The sequence below is a fragment of the Pongo abelii genome, chromosome 1, assembly GCF_028885655.2.
Source record: "Pongo abelii isolate AG06213 chromosome 1, NHGRI_mPonAbe1-v2.0_pri, whole genome shotgun sequence".
Lineage (NCBI taxonomy): Eukaryota > Metazoa > Chordata > Mammalia > Primates > Hominidae > Pongo > Pongo abelii.
The window spans coordinates 42,629,589-42,637,700 of record NC_071985.2 but is presented as its reverse complement, the minus strand read 5'-3'; positions in this window follow the sequence as shown (position 1 = coordinate 42,637,700).

The following is an 8,112-nucleotide window of genomic DNA, read 5'->3' as shown; positions in this document are numbered from 1 at the left end:
CCATAGTCTGCATGTTTTCCAGAACACTGTACTGCCTCCCAAGTATTTAAACTTGGAGTCAGAGATCTAGGATGAATTCTGGGTAGTTCCATTTTCTGGTTCTATGAGCTTAGGCAAACCACCAAATTTCCCTTTGCCTTGGTTTTATAATCATAATACAGAAATAATGATATCTTCTCTGTCTTATAGGGTTTTTGTGGGCATCAAATTGTAGAAGTACTTTGTAAAGCATTACACAACCAACTGGCTCACTGGACTGGAGTTGAAACTCCCCTGCTCCCTGCCTCCAAGAAACCCAGCCAATACAGCTAGCTCCCCTTCCCCTACAAGTATTCATTTGCCTCCATTGAATTACAGTGGGGCTGAAGAACTTTCTGGGGAAAAGGCTTGAACTCTGTTCACACTTAGGATTCAACACTCATAGACATGGCTGATAGATCAGAGCATACAGAATCCAGATTACAGGGGGTTAATGGCAACCCCTACCCCTTAAAGAGGATTCACCTTGAGAAAGAAAGGAGTGTGACATGTGAGCTGTGCTCAGTAACAGGAACTAATGTCACTGATATTGATGAATTCCAGTCCCATGTTACGAGAAACTCCTCCAAACCAACCACTGTGGAGGTATGTGGGCATCCTGGGGCCAAGAAGGGCTCAGAGTGTACATTGAGAAAGCTGCTTCACTGAACTCTGCAACACTTTGGACTCAATCTCCCTATTGGGGTGAATGTGACCTCGCAAAATTTTTCGGCAGGAGCAAATTAGCACGGAGAAGCTGCTGAGGAGAACCCTCTTCTCACCACCAATGGGGTCACATGTGGAGCTTGCAATAGCTGGCTCAGCCAGCCCTGAAAGCACAGACTGCATCATGGGCTTGGAAGAAACTTCCCTTTGAGAATTCTCAAAACACTCTAGGGACAGACACTGCAAGAGCCTGCTATGTTTATATGAGCAGATGGAACGACAGAATTTCAAAGTTTTTTTATTTCTAATTCTTAATCACGGGCTGTGGAAATATGAACATTCAGGTTATGCTATTCCAAATTATTTTTATTATTTTATTGTGGGAAAACAGAATTCAGTCAACTAGGATTAAGCAACAAAATCCACTTCCTTGTGGGATCATCTCTCTGGGCTAGGAGGAGGGATGGAGACTTTTCAAGGCAGAGATTGCTCCATGGAGGAAAACACCTTCTCTTCATTTTCATGAGTAATAAGTTTCCCAAGAGGATATTTTTTGGAAGTTGAAGGCAGAATTTAAATGGAAAGCCCCACCCACTGTTGCTGGAAGCAACTTCTCTTCATCCTTTCTTTGACTTTTGATGCTTCCCTGGATCTGATTATTTAGCAGTGGGCAAAGGCTGGAGATGAGAAGCCAAAAGATAAGATTTCAGTGTAAGAATTCACGTCATTTGCATTTCAAGTACCATATGTAAGCTTTTTCAGGGACACAAACTCTAGTTGCTCTTATTCTGGAGCAAGCTCGGACCTGCCAGGCTTTAGCCTGCCTTTCTTTGCCAGTTTTAAAATCCATGTAGTAAGTGAGTGTGTGTGCTGTGAGTCTTTGTGTGTATGAGTGTGTGTGTGTGTGTCTGTGTGGCTGTTGGCTCATCCTAAACTTTTTACTGGCATCTTAGGCTCCTGCAAGTAGAAGATTCTCTACATTAGGAGTCCCCAAATCCTGGCCCACAGACCAGTATCCATCTGTGGCCTGTTAGAAACCAGGCTGCAGCCGGGCGCAGTGGCTCATGCCTGTAATCCCAGCACTTTGGGAGGCTGAGGAAGGTGGATCACGAGGTCAGGAGATCGAGACCATCCTGGCTAACACGGTGAAACCCCATCTCTACTAAAAACACAAAAAAGTTAGCTGGGCATGGTGGCGGGCACCTGTAGTCCCAGCTACTCGGGAGGCTGAAGCAGGAGAATGGAGTGAACCTGGGAGGCGGAGCTTGCAGTGAGCTGAGATTGCGCCACTGCACTCCAGCCTGGGCAACAGAGAGAGGTTCCTACAAAAAAAAAAAAAAAAAAAGGAAGAAAGGAAGGAAGGAAGGAAGAAAGAAAGAAACCAGGCTGTGCAAAAGGTGAGTGGTGGGTGAGTGAGCGGAGCTTCATCTGTATTTACAGCCACTCCCCATCCCTTGCATTCCCACCTGTGCTCTACCTCCTATCATATGAGTGGCAGCATTAGATTTTCATAGGAGCACAAACCGTATTGTGAACTGTGCATGTGAGGCATCTAGGTTGCATGCTCCTTATGAGAATCTAATGCCTGGTGATCTGTCACTGCCTCCCATCACCCCCAGATGAGGCTGTCTAGTTGCAGAAAAACAAGCTCAGGACTCCTAGTGATTCTACATTATGGTGAGTTGTATAATTATTTCACTGTATATGACAATGTAATAATAATAATAATAATAAGGTGCACAATAAATGTAATGTGCTTGAATCATCCTGAAACCTAATCCCCCGACTCCTGTTTGTGGAAAAATTGTCTTCCATGAAACTGGTCCTTGGAGCCAAAAAGGTTGCAGACTGCTGCTCTACATCACTCTTACCAGGAGCAAAAGGCCCTTTTCTGCAGGTCAGCTTTCAGTCTTCCATCCATCATTCCTTCCAGAGCTTTCTTCTCATTATGTGACCCGTAAGTGAACTGAGCAGCCCATTGCTAAATCCCAAAGTGGTCAGCATCATGCTGTAACCTGACCTCACCCAGTTGAATGCATCATTAACTCCGTGTTCAAGGAGAAAGCAATGCTTTCCATTAAAGAAGGAATTTGAGAATCTCTGTGACTTATAATGAGTTGACTAAATAGCATATAGAATCAAAATTTACCTATAGCTGAGTCTAAATTCATTGAGCTTTCTAGAGCTCTATCTATAGCAGTCTAAATTCATTTGCTCCTAGCAAAGCCTAAATTCATTCTAAACAATTTAAAAGTGTTTAGAATCCTTCTCCCTTCTAACATCCCTTCTGCATTAGTCAGGTTAGGCTAAGTTATGCTGTAGTAGCAAACAACTCCTTAATGTCTCTCAGCAGCGTATTACAACAAAACTTATTTCTCACTTATTTTGTATATGGAATACATGTTAGCATGGGGACTCTCCTCATCATGGGTACTCAGGGACAGGCTGCAGGAAATGCTATCATCCTGTAATAATGCTGCCATCTCAACATGGCAGGAGATGAGAGAGTGTGGATGATTGTGTGCTGGCTCTTAAATGCTTCCTCCAGGCATGACATGTGTTTCTTTCACTTATATTTCATTGGTCTAAGCAGCCACATGGCCACATCTAACTTCAATGGAACAGTGAAGTGCAATTTTCCTGTGTTCCAAGAAGTGGAAGACTATAAATGTGAGGGAACAACTGTAATGTCTATCATACCTTTAAGTGGATATCCAGCCTTGAATACCTTCAGGTTTAAAAGTCTTTATTCTTGCAGTGATATTAACCTGCCAAACGCAGATTTCAAGTCATCCTGAACACTTCTGACATCAAGTATCTTACTCACAATTTGTTTGTTTATTTAACAAGCTGCTACACTGTGCTAAGCAGTGTGAGCAAAAGAGAAGAGCATAAGATCTGTTCCTTTGCGGTCCCATGATCTTAGCCCAGGAGAGAAAGAGAGAGAAGACTAAGTGCCACAAAAGAAGTTCAAATTGCTGCGTTGTTTAGAGGTGACAGAAATTCCTTGCAGCTTTTGGGAATGACTTCAAGGAATTGGCCTTGAAGTACTGCTAAAAAAATTTTTAGTGTGAGTCTGAACCTCTCTTTCTAAATTGGTGTTTGTAGAATTCTTTTATTCTTTGTTTTGCAAATACAAAATAGCTTAAAGATGAAAATAAAAGCCTGCCAAGCCTGTAATCTTATTCCTTCAAAATAAGCATTCTTAAAAAGGTGTGTGTGTGTGCATTACGTATATGTACACACACATGTTTATATATGCATATATGTATACATATACATACATATACATGTAATCTGCTTTTTGACAGTCAGCAACATATGCCATGTTTCTATGTTGAAGCAATAAAGGGTGGCTAGTGTTTGGCTGGTGGCAAGAACATTTCAGATCCAGTTGAACAGAGGCATAGAGGCACGAGGGGAAGATGAACCGCTCAGTTTTGCTGGCACCATGGTGTGTGGAAGTGTAGAAGAGAGAAAGCTGGGAAGGTGAATGGATTGGGTCTCAGAGAATGTGCAGTGCCAGGTAGGGGAATTTCAACAATTTTCAGTGGGCAATAGTGAAAATAAATATTTATTTAAATTTACAACAACTTTTCTAAAAGCCTTGCATTTTGTATAACTTGGAAACTACAGTTAAGCTATAGAGAAGGAAAACTCCCTTGATCTCATCACTCAAAGATAATCTTGTTAACATCTCAGCATTTATATTTCTAGGTCATTTTCAACACTTGTGCCTATTTTATCTTTTACAAAAGTGGGATCCTACTGCATATGCCATCTGTAACCTGATTTTTTTAAACCTAAAATTTTATAAAAGTTTTTTTAAGAATGTAAATATAAATTATTTTGAGTGGTGGAATAGCATTCTCTTACATGGACTTTTACCCATAGAAATAACCAATTAAGGATCACACAAAACGAAAAAGCAATTGAATTATCCTCCTCCTTAAATACATTTCATTTGCCTGGTTTTGAAATTAAAAATTGATTCATGAACATTTAATAAAGATTAATTTCATGAACATATACCTTCTATAAACCCCTCCCACCCACCCAGTGGGCTGGGTGGGTGGGAGGGTTTGCAAAAGTAGAACAAAAGAGCAATGGGTTGTGGGGAGAGGAGGGAGGAATTTTCCTTATCAGAAACCAAAAATGATTTGGTGGCTGAGGAATAATATGATCAGATTTGTGCATTTAGAAGAATCTCCTAAATGAGGGACAGGGATTTTAAAGGGGAATGAGACTGGAAGAGAGTCTATAAGATAGACGGGATAGGGATCACTTTCCTTCTTGGACAGAATGAGGCAGGTGGTACAGAGAAAGTAAGTGGTTTGTTCAAGGTAGCAGGATACAGCTGCTCTAGGGACAAGACTATGATATCCTCATCCGCAGACCCAGAACTCTCTCCTGCGCTGGCCCAATCACAGATTCTGTTTCCCTGGCTTTCTATGTCCAGACGGGTGGTCATGGCATCACTTTTTGGGTTTTTACTCTTACACTGGGAACACGTGCAAAGCAGATCAGTATTTAATAATGCCATTGGATGCAGGGCACATCTCAGCCTGTGGCCATTGCCTGAGCAAAAATGAGAAATATTTGGCAAAGATCTCTGGGCAAATAGCCTGGGAGATAATTTGACCTTGTACATAATTAGATTTGTGAACCAGTCTAATTACACAGTAGTAATTATACGACTAGACTCACACCAGTACTTTCTACCACCAAATGTGTGAGATTTTTTCTCACACTAACCAATTCTCCGTTCTCGGTGGACACCAAATGGATGGCTACAACTCAATTAAAGCCCGACACTATTTACCAGGGGATAGCATCAGATCCCACGGGTTAAGGGTTCAGTCACAAGACTGCTCCCCTTTCAGACAGCAACCACAAGTCCCAGTTATCACCTGTGCTTGTGACCAAACAGCCATAAATCGGAGGTTCCCATGACACCATCTTCTGGTTTGATTATATGCTAAAATGGCTCACAGAAATCAGGAAAATAATTTACTTACCAGATTACCAGTTTATTTTAAAAGGATACAACTCAAGAACAGCTAGATGGGAGAGATGCATTGGGCAAAGTATGGGGAAGGGGCACGGAGCCTCCGTGCATTCTCTGGGGCACCCCCCTCCCAGTACCTGCACGTGTTCACCAACCCAGAAGCTCTCCAAACCTCTTCCTTTAGGGTTTTTGTGGAGGTTTCATTACAGAGGCATGACTGATTAAATCATGGGCCATTGATCATTGACTCAGCCTTCACTCTCCCTCCTCTTCCTGGAGGTGGGATGGGGTGGGGTGGGGTGGAGTGAGTAGGGCTGAAAGCTCCAACCCTCTCACCTCATGGTTGATTCCCTGGCAAACAGCTCCCATCCCTAGGCTATCCAGGAACCCCCAGCAATCAGTCAGGCATTAGCATAAAAAAGACACTATCATTGGTGAGATTCCAAGGCTTTTAAAAGCTGCCAAGAAAGGGAGAGGGTTATGTCACACCAGTCAAATAAAATTCACTATTTCAACAAATGCTTACTAAGCTCCTGTCCTGTGCCAGGTTCTGAGGGGAATTCTGAGATGGATAATACTCAGTTCTAGTGCCCAGGGAGTTCACAACCTGGCGAAGGAGACATAACCAGGGTGCAGGGAAGGATCGCCTGGGTGCCATCAAAGGGGGACTAGCAGCACTCCTAGGAGCACAGGAGAGGGGAGATTAACACTGTCCAGGAATCTGAAAATCTCTTTGTAGTTGTGGAGAATGGACTTGGATAGGAGGAAAGGGAGGGTTCTATTTTAAGAGTACAGTAGTCCCCCTTTATCTGTGGTTTCACTTCCTGTGATTTCAGTTACTTACGTCAACAGTGGTTTGAAAATATTTTATTACATGGAAAATTCCAGAAATAAACAATTCGTTTCTGTGTTTAAACTTCATCATAGATATGTATGTATAGGAAAAGACATCGGATACATGGGGTTTGGTACTATTTGCAGTTTCAGGCATCTACTGGGCATGATCCACTGATCAATGGTCTTGGAACGTGTCTGCCATGGATAAGGGGAGTCTACTGTATTGATTCTGATTAATGCCTGAGAATGGGATGTTATTTCATTCACACGAAAGCCTTTTTCCTTTCTTCCATTCTTTCTTCCTTTTTAAAAAATTCTCCTTCAGAAAAAAAAAGCAACCTTGGATATATGAGACAGGGGGCAGGGTGACACAGGGGAAATGAACCACAGTCCTTTACCTGGATCTACTCAGAAGACTCTGTAGCTACTATTTCCCTAACATGTACCATGCCATGCATTTATTTGAATACTCATGTCCTTGTGACTCAAAGTTGATGTTCTACAGGTCGTGGGAGGTACAGGATCCTGACTCTTGGGAGGCAGTTGCAGTTCAGAACTGGCTTTCTCTTGTGGTTCTTTTTCCTGCAATTGTACAGGAGGCTTGGCTTAGAAAGTGAGACCCTGGCCCTTCTTCTCTCCTCCGCATTCCTGTCTGCAGCCCTGTGGGATCAGTAGCACCCTAGGTCCCCTTGGGAGCCCTGAAGTTGTATTTACATAGCTTGTTCCCATTGATTTCCATGAATTATTACATGAAAGAGAAATCAGTGGTCCTCTTTCTTCTAGCAGCTTCCAGAACCACCTTCTCTTTGGTCCTGTGCAGTAACTATGTGGATGCCGAATGTGGAGGCTACCAGGGTCTCCAGCAATCACCTCTCCTGGCTTTATTTTTGCTGGTGAACTCCTAGTCAGGCTTCAAACTTCAGATCGAATGTCACTCCATTGGAAAGCCTTCCCGCACCTTCCAGCACTGTGCCAGCACGGAGGGAGATTCTGCCTCACCTTGCTGTTGCCACAGGCTCCATCCTTCTGCTAATAGCACCTGTCTTAGTTTGCTTTTGGTTTCTTATAACAGAATACCTGAAATTCGGTAATTTATAAAGAAAAGAAATTTATTTCTTATAGTTATGGAGGCTGGGAAGTCCAAGGTCAAGAAGCCACATCTGGTGAGGGCTCTCTTGTTGGTGGAGACTCTGCAGAGTCCCGAGGTGGCACAGAGCATCATATGGAAAGGGGGCTGAGTATGATAGCTCAGCTTTGTCTTCTTCTTATAAAGCCACCAGTTCCATTCCCATGATAACCCATTAATCCATGAATAGATGAGTCAATTTGTAAGGGCAGAACCCTCAAGACCCAATCGCCTTTTAAAGGTCCCACCTCTCAATACTGCCACACTGAGGATTAAGTTTCAACATGAGTTTTGGAGGGAATGTTCAAACCATAGCGGTACCCATGACACAGTGTTGCCATTTATCTGTTTGCAAGTGTATCTCCACTCTACTGAGTCATTAAAGCACAAGGACTGTGTCTTAATTTATTTTAAAATAGCTTTTTAAATATATAATTTACAAACCATAGGTTATCTG